General features: G+C 50.3%; 1 long non-coding RNA gene across 1 annotated transcript in view; it reads right to left on the bottom strand.

Annotated features, from left to right (window-relative positions):
• Positions 1-5,755: 5,755 nt before the first annotated feature.
• The window catches only part of LOC309491437, a 2,471-nt gene continuing 726 nt past the window's right edge, over positions 5,756-7,500 (bottom strand). Inside the window, exon 3 of the long non-coding RNA XR_014203114.1 lies at positions 5,756-7,395. This is a non-coding gene — a long non-coding RNA (uncharacterized lncRNA). The remainder of the gene's footprint in view (positions 7,396-7,500) is intronic.

Raw genomic sequence — 7,500 nt, 5'->3', positions numbered from 1 at the left:
TAGACGTTCCCCTCTCTGTATGTTTGTGGGGGCCGTGTGACGCAGCTTTCTATGAAGTTTCGGGCCCCTAGCACCTCCAGGGGCCGAACGAGGTCCGGTGTGGTCCGATCGCCCCGAAATCGACGTATGCGTCCCGTCACGGGCCCCTGGGACGGGTTCTAGAGTTCCGTGTCCCTCGGACCTTTTTTCGAGCTAATTGGCCACCAACAGCCCTATGGAATAAGTTGCAGGTGGGACGTCAAACAAACAGGGGCCAAAAGGGGTCAAAAGGTCGCAGCGACCCCAAATTCGACACGGTGCTAGTCCAGGGGCCCCCGGTTCTAGATCATGGGTCGCGGGGTTCTAGATCGGTTCTAAGTGTGTGTTTCAGCACAACGGTTTGAAGGAAACGCCCGATCGGCCCGAAACTGACATATGCGTCCCGCCACGGGCCCCTGGGACGGGTTCTAGAGTTCCGTGTCCCTCGGACCTTTTTTCGCGCTAATTGTCCACCAACAGCCCAATGGAATAAGTTGCACGTGGGACGTCACTTAAACAGGGACCAAAAGGGGTCAAAAGGTCGCAGCGACCCCAAATTCGACACGGTGCTAGTCCAGGGGCCCCCGGTTCTAGATCATGGGTCGCGGGGTTCTAGATCGGTTCTAAGTATATAGAACCTTAGAACCGATCAAGGTATATCAGTCTATGAGTTATCTATGAGTGCAAGTGGCCTGTGAGAGAAACTTGAACAAGGGTTGCATAAAAATGAGCCCTGAGTTCTAGAGACTCGTCCTCCTGATATGTTGTTCGGGGGCCCGAGGACTACCGGCACGCAGTGTTTGGGGCCCGTGGGACCTCCGGGGGCCGAACAGGGGCCACTGACACTTGCAACTTATCCCATTCATTTTCATAGGTGTTTGGTGGACGGTGTGACAGAAAGGTCCGATCGGCCCGAAAATGACATATGCGTCCCGTCACGGGCCCCTGGGACGGGTTCTAGAGTTCCGTGTCCCTCTGACCTTTTTTCGCGCTAATTGGCCACCAACAGCCCTATGGAATAAGTTGCACGTGGGACGACACATAAACAGGGGCCTAAAGGGGTCGAAAGTTCGCGGCGACCCCAAATTCGACACGGTGCTAGTCCAGGGGCCCCCGGTTCTAGATCACGGGTCGCGGGGTTCTAGATCGGTTCTAAGTGTGTGTTTCAGCACAACGGTTTGAAGGAAACGCCCGATCGTCCCGAAACTGACATATGCGTCCCGTCACGGGCCCCTGGGACGGGTTCTAGAGTTCCGTGTCCCCGTCCGCTCGTTTGGCCGAAAAAAGACCCCCTTGACCAGGAAGCGCCTGTGAAGTTTGAACTGAATAAGTTGCACGTGGGAGGGCGGAAACACAGGGGTCGAAAGGTCGCAGCGCCTCCAAATTCGCCACCCTGGTAGTCGAGGGGCCCCCGGTTCTAGATCCCGGATCGCAGGGTTCTAGATCGGTTCCAAGTGTGTCTTTTTGCAGTGCGAAATTCTCCTCCCTTTGGTTCACTCTGACCATATGTCTGTCTGTGTTAGCAAGAGGGACTCCATTAATTGGACCATGTGCTTCGTGAAAGGTGGACAGAAAGGTCCGATCGGCCCGAAATCGACGTATGCGTCCCGTCACGGGCCCCTGGGACGGGTTCTAGAGTTCCGTGTCCCTCGGACCTTTTTTCGCGCTAATTGGCCACCAACAGCCCTATGGAATAAGTTGCACGTGGGACGTCACATAAACAGGGGCCAAAAGGGGTCGAAAGGTCGCGGCGACCCCAAATTCGACACGGTGCTAGTCCAGGGGCCCCCGGTTCTAGATCACGGGTCGCGGGGTTCTAGATCGGTTCTAAGTGTGTGTTTTGGCAAAACGGTTTGAAGGAAACGCCCGATCGTCCCGAAACTGACATATGCGTCCCTTCACGGGCCCCGGGGACGGGTTCTAGAGTTCCGTGTCCCCGTCCGCTCGTTTGGCCGAAAAAAGACCCCCTTGACCAGGAAGCGCCTGTGAAGTTTGAACTGAATAAGTTGCACGTGGGAGGGCGGAAACACAGGGGTCGAAAGGTCGCAGCGCCTCCAAATTCGCCACCCTGGTAGTCGAGGGGCCCCCGGTTCTAGATCCCGGATCGCAGGGTTCTAGATCGGTTCCAAGTGTGTCTTTTTGCAGTGCGAAATTCTCCTCCCTTTGGTTCACTCTGACCATATGTCTGTCTGTGTTAGCAAGAGGGACTCCATTAATTGGACCATGTGCTTCGTGAAAGGTGGACAGAAAGGTCCGATCGGCCCGAAATCGACGTATGCGTCCCGTCACGGGCCCCTGGGACGGGTTCTAGAGTTCCGTGTCCCTCGGACCTTTTTTCGCGCTAATTGGCCACCAACAGCCCTATGGAATAAGTTGCACGTGGGACGTCACATAAACAGGGGCCAAAAGGGGTCGAAAGGTCGCGGCGACCCCAAATTCGACACGGTGCTAGTCCAGGGGCCCCCGGTTCTAGATCACGGGTCGCGGGGTTCTAGATCGGTTCTAAGTGTGTGTTTCGGCAAAACGGTTTGAAAGAAACGCCCGATCGGCCCGAAATCGACTTACGCGTCCCGTCACGGGCCCCTGGGACGGGTTCTAGAGTTCCGTGTCCCTCGGACCTTTTTTCGCGCTAATTGGCCACCAACAGCCCCATGGAATAAGTTGCACGTGGGACGTCGAATAAACAGTCGCCCATAGGGGTCAAAAGGTCGCAGCGACCCCAAATTCGACACGGTGGAAGCCCAGGGGCCCCCGGTTCTAGATCATGGGTCGCGGGGTTCTAGATCGGTTCTAAGTATATATAGAACCTTAGAACCGATCAAGGTATATCAGTCTATGAGTTATCTATGAGTGCAAGTGGCCTGTGAGAGAAACTTGAACAAGGGTTGCATAAAATTTTGCCCTGAGTTCTAGAGACTCGTCCTCCTGATATGTTGTTCGGGGGCCCGGGAACTACCGGCACGCAGTGTTTGGGGCCCGTGGGACCTCCGGGGGCCGAACAGGGGCCACTGACACTTGCAACTTATCCCATTCATTTTCATAGGTGTTTGGTGGACGGTGTGACAGAAAGGTCCGATCGGCCCGAAATTGACATATGCGTCCCGTCACGGGCCCCTGGGACGGGTTCTAGAGTTCCGTGTCCCTCGGACCTTTTTTCGCGCTAATTGGCCACCAACAGCCCAATGGAATAAGTTGCACGTGGGACGACACATAAACAGGGGCCAAAAGGGGTCGAAAGGTCGCAGCGACCCCAAATTCGACACGGTGCTAGTCCAGGGGCCCCCGGTTCTAGATCACGGGTCGCGGGGTTCTAGATCGGTTCTAAGTGTGTGTTTTGGCAAAACGGTTTGAAGGAAACGCCCGATCGTCCCGAAACTGACATATGCGTCCCTTCACGGGCCCCGGGGACGGGTTCTAGAGTTCCGTGTCCCCGTCCGCTCGTTTGGCCGAAAAAAGACCCCCTTGACCAGGAAGCGCCTGTGAAGTTTGAACTGAATAAGTTGCACGTGGGAGGGCGGAAACACAGGGGTCGAAAGGTCGCAGCGCCTCCAAATTCGCCACCCTGGTAGTCGAGGGGCCCCCGGTTCTAGATCCCGGATCGCAGGGTTCTAGATCGGTTCCAAGTGTGTCTTTTTGCAGTGCGAAATTCTCCTCCCTTTGGTTCACTCTGACCATATGTCTGTCTGTGTGTGCAAGAGGGCCTGCATTAATTGGACCATGTGCTTCGTGAAAGGTGGACAGAAAGGTCCGATCGGCCCGAAATCGACGTATGCGTCCCGTCACGGGCCCCTGGGACGGGTTCTAGAGTTCTGTGTCCCTCGGACCTTTTTTCGCGCTAATTGGCCACCAACAGCCCTATGGAATAAGTTGCACGTGGGACGTCACATAAACAGGGGCCAAAAGGGGTCGAAAGGTCGCAGCGACCCCAAATTCGACACGGTGCTAGTCCAGGGGCCCCCGGTTCTAGATCCTGGATTTGGTGGTTCTAGATCGGTTCTAAGTGTGTGTTTCGGCAAAACGGTTTGAAAGAAACGCCCGATCGGCCCGAAATCGACGTATGCGTCCCGTCACGGGCCCCTGGGACGGGTTCTAGAGTTCCGTGTCCCTCTGACCTTTTTTCGCGCTAATTGGCCACCAACAGCCCCATGGAATAAGTTGCACGTGGGACGTCAAATAAACAGTCGCCCATAGGGGTCAAAAGGTCGCAGGACCTCGAAATTCGTCACGGACGACCGCCACGGGCCCCCGAGTCGGGCCCCAGAGTTTCGTGGCTCTAGGTGCTTCCTGAGCCTAGAGGGCCCTCTAATCCTAACTGCTGAATTAACCCTAGCAGACACATGTTCCCATAGAGATCAATGGGAGACAGAGAGGTGCATAAAAAATAGCAAAAAATAAACCGGGCGCGTCTCGACCTGGCCCGCTCGGTATGTCGCAGAGGGCCACGTGACGCAACTTTTTGCCGAGTTTGGGGCCCCTCGGACCCCCGGGGGCCGCGCGGGAGCCACTGACACGTGCCACTTATCCCATTCATTTTCATAGGCGTTTGGTGAACATCCCACCTGTAACTTATTCAACAGGGTTCCTTTAAGCTGCCCGTGGACCTGTCATTTTAAGGCTAATTATGCATAATTATGAACTGTAAAGAGCCCCAACATGTTAGATTGTCTTCCCTGTGCACTGTACTGCATGTTTTAAGTAATAAAACATTAATAATCATGAATTATGACCCATTGATGCATTGACCACGGACAGCCTAAAGAGGTCCCGTCGAATAAGTTACAGGTGGGCAATTCCTATGATTTTACTGGGTGTGCCCACCTGTAACTTATTCAACAGGGTTCCTGTAAGCTGTCCGTGGACATGCCATTTTAAGGCTAATTATGCATAATTATGAACTGTAAATAGCCCCAACATGTTAGATTGTCTTCCCTGTGCACTGTACTGCATGTTTTAAGTAATAAAACATTAATAATCATGAATTATGACCCATTGATGCATTGACCACGGACAGCTTACAGAGACCCTATCAAATAAGTTGCAGGTGGGATGCTGTTTTTGACTTAGACATTTTCGGCCGGTGAATCCCTGTAAGGAATTGGGGATTTCAGCATATGTGCTGAAGTCCCACCTGCAACTTATTTGACGGGGTCCCTGTAAGCTCTCCATGGACATGTCATTTTAAGGCTAACGATGCACAATTATGAACTGTAAAGTACCCCAACATGTTGGATTGTCTTCCCTGTGCACTGTGCTGCATGTTTTAAGTAATAAGACATTAATAATCATGAAATATGACCTATTAATGCAACGACCACGGACAGCTTACAGAGACCCTATCAAATAAGTTGCAGGTGGGATGCTGTTTTTGACTTAGACATTTTCGGCCGGTGAATCCCTGTAAGGAATTGGGGATTTCAGCATATGTGCTGAAGTCCCACCTGCAACTTATTTGACGGGGTCCCTGTCAGCTCTCCATGGACATGTCATTTTAAGGCTAACGATGCACAATTATGAACTGTAAAGTACCCCAACATGTTGGATTGTCTTTCCTGTGCACTGTACTGCACGTTTTAAGTAATAAAACATTAATAATCATGAATTATGACCCACTGATGCATTGACCACGGACAGCCTAAAGAGGTCCCGTCAAATAAGTTACAGCTGGGCAATTCCTATGATTTTACAGGAAGTGCCCACCTGTAACTTATTCGACAGGGTTCCTGTAAGCTGTCCGTGGACATGCCATTTTAAGGCTAATTATGTATAATTATGAACTGTAAAGAGCCCCAACATGTTAGATTGTCTTCCCTGTGCACTGTACTGCATGTTTTAAGTCATAAAACATTAATAATCATGAATTATGACCCACTGATGCATTGACCACGGACAGCCTAAAGAGGTCCCGTCGAATAAGTTACAGGTGGGCAATTCCTATGATTTTACAGGAAGTGCCCACCTGTAACTTATTCAACAGGGTTCCTGTAAGCTGTCCGTGGACATGCCATTTTAAGGCTAATTATGCATAATTATGAACTGTAAAGAGCCCCAACACGTTGCGTCGTCTTCCCTGTGCACTGTACTCTATGATTTAAGCAACAACTCATATCTTTCCAAAAACTCACCCGTATCTTTCCGAAAACTCAATCGTATCTTTCCCAAAAACTCAACCGTATCTTTCCAAAAACTCACCCGTCCATATCTCGGCGCCTGGTGGCTATGATTTATGTAATAAAACATTAATAATCATGAATTATGACCTGTTAATGCATTGACCACGGACAGCTTACAGAGACCCTGTCAAATAAGTTACAGTTGGGCAAAGGAAGGGCCCACTTGCAACTTATATGACAGGGTCCCTGTAAGCTGTCCGTGGACATGTCAAATAAGTTACAGGTGGGCCCTTCCTGAGCCCACCTGCAACTTATCTGACAGGGTCCCCGTATGCACTTCATGGACATGTCATTTTAAGGCTAATAATGCATAATTATGAACTGTAAAGGACCCCCAACATGTTGGATTGTCTTTCCTGTGCACTGTACATTATGTTTAAAGTCATAAAATATTTATGAGTATGAATTGTGACCTGTTAATGCATTGACCACGGACAGCCTAAAGAGGTCCCATCAAATAAGTTACAGGTGGGCCCTTACTGTGCCCACCTGTAACTTATTTGACAGGGTTCCTGTAAGCTGTCCGTGGACAGCATAATTATGAACTGTGAAGTACACCGGTCAAAATCAGCATCCCACCTGTAACTTAATAAGTTACTCACTGGCCTTCAGCACATATGCTGAAATCCCCAATTCTTTACAGGGATTCACCCGCTGAAAATGTCTAAGTCAAAAACAGCATCCCACCTGTAACCTATTTGACAGAGCCCCTATAGGCTGTCTGTGGGACAGTTGAATTTTATGCAAATTATGCATAATTAATGGCTGTAACATGTTGGATTGTCTTCCCTGTGCACTGTACTCTATGATTTAAGTAATAAAACATTAATAAGTATGAAATATGACCTATTAATGCATTGACCACGGACAGCTTACAGAGACCCTGTCAGATAAGTTACAGGTGGGATGCTGTTTTATATTTTGATGCCAAGATTGATTAAAAATTAAGAAAATTGATTAAATATCAATTTTATGTTCATCTTTGGGCCCCCCTGAGCAATTTGCAGCCTTCAGAACCCAGAAATTCCACTGTCCACGAACAGCCTAAATTTTTGAATGGGATAGATTGTACGTGGAACGTCCAGATCTCAGCCTCTGGACAGAATTTGGAGATGAAACCTGCGCTCCTGCGCTCGTCTGGACGTGCCCAGACAGCGCTGTGAATTTCAGGGAGTTTGGAGAAACTTGAAAATCTGACTGAAAAATTCTCCAAGGGATACCCCTTTGAGTTTTTTTGGGTCGAATTTTCAAGTTTCTCCAATCTCTTTGAAATTCACACCATGGACAGGGCGTGTCCAGATGAGCACAGCAG

This window comes from Leuciscus leuciscus, assembly GCF_965113295.1.
Source record: "Leuciscus leuciscus genome assembly, contig: HAP1_SCAFFOLD_251, whole genome shotgun sequence".
NCBI classification, from domain to species: Eukaryota; Metazoa; Chordata; class Actinopteri; order Cypriniformes; family Leuciscidae; genus Leuciscus; species Leuciscus leuciscus.
Note: the sequence above shows the minus strand (reverse complement) of the source record. Positions and strands in the feature narration are given on the sequence as shown.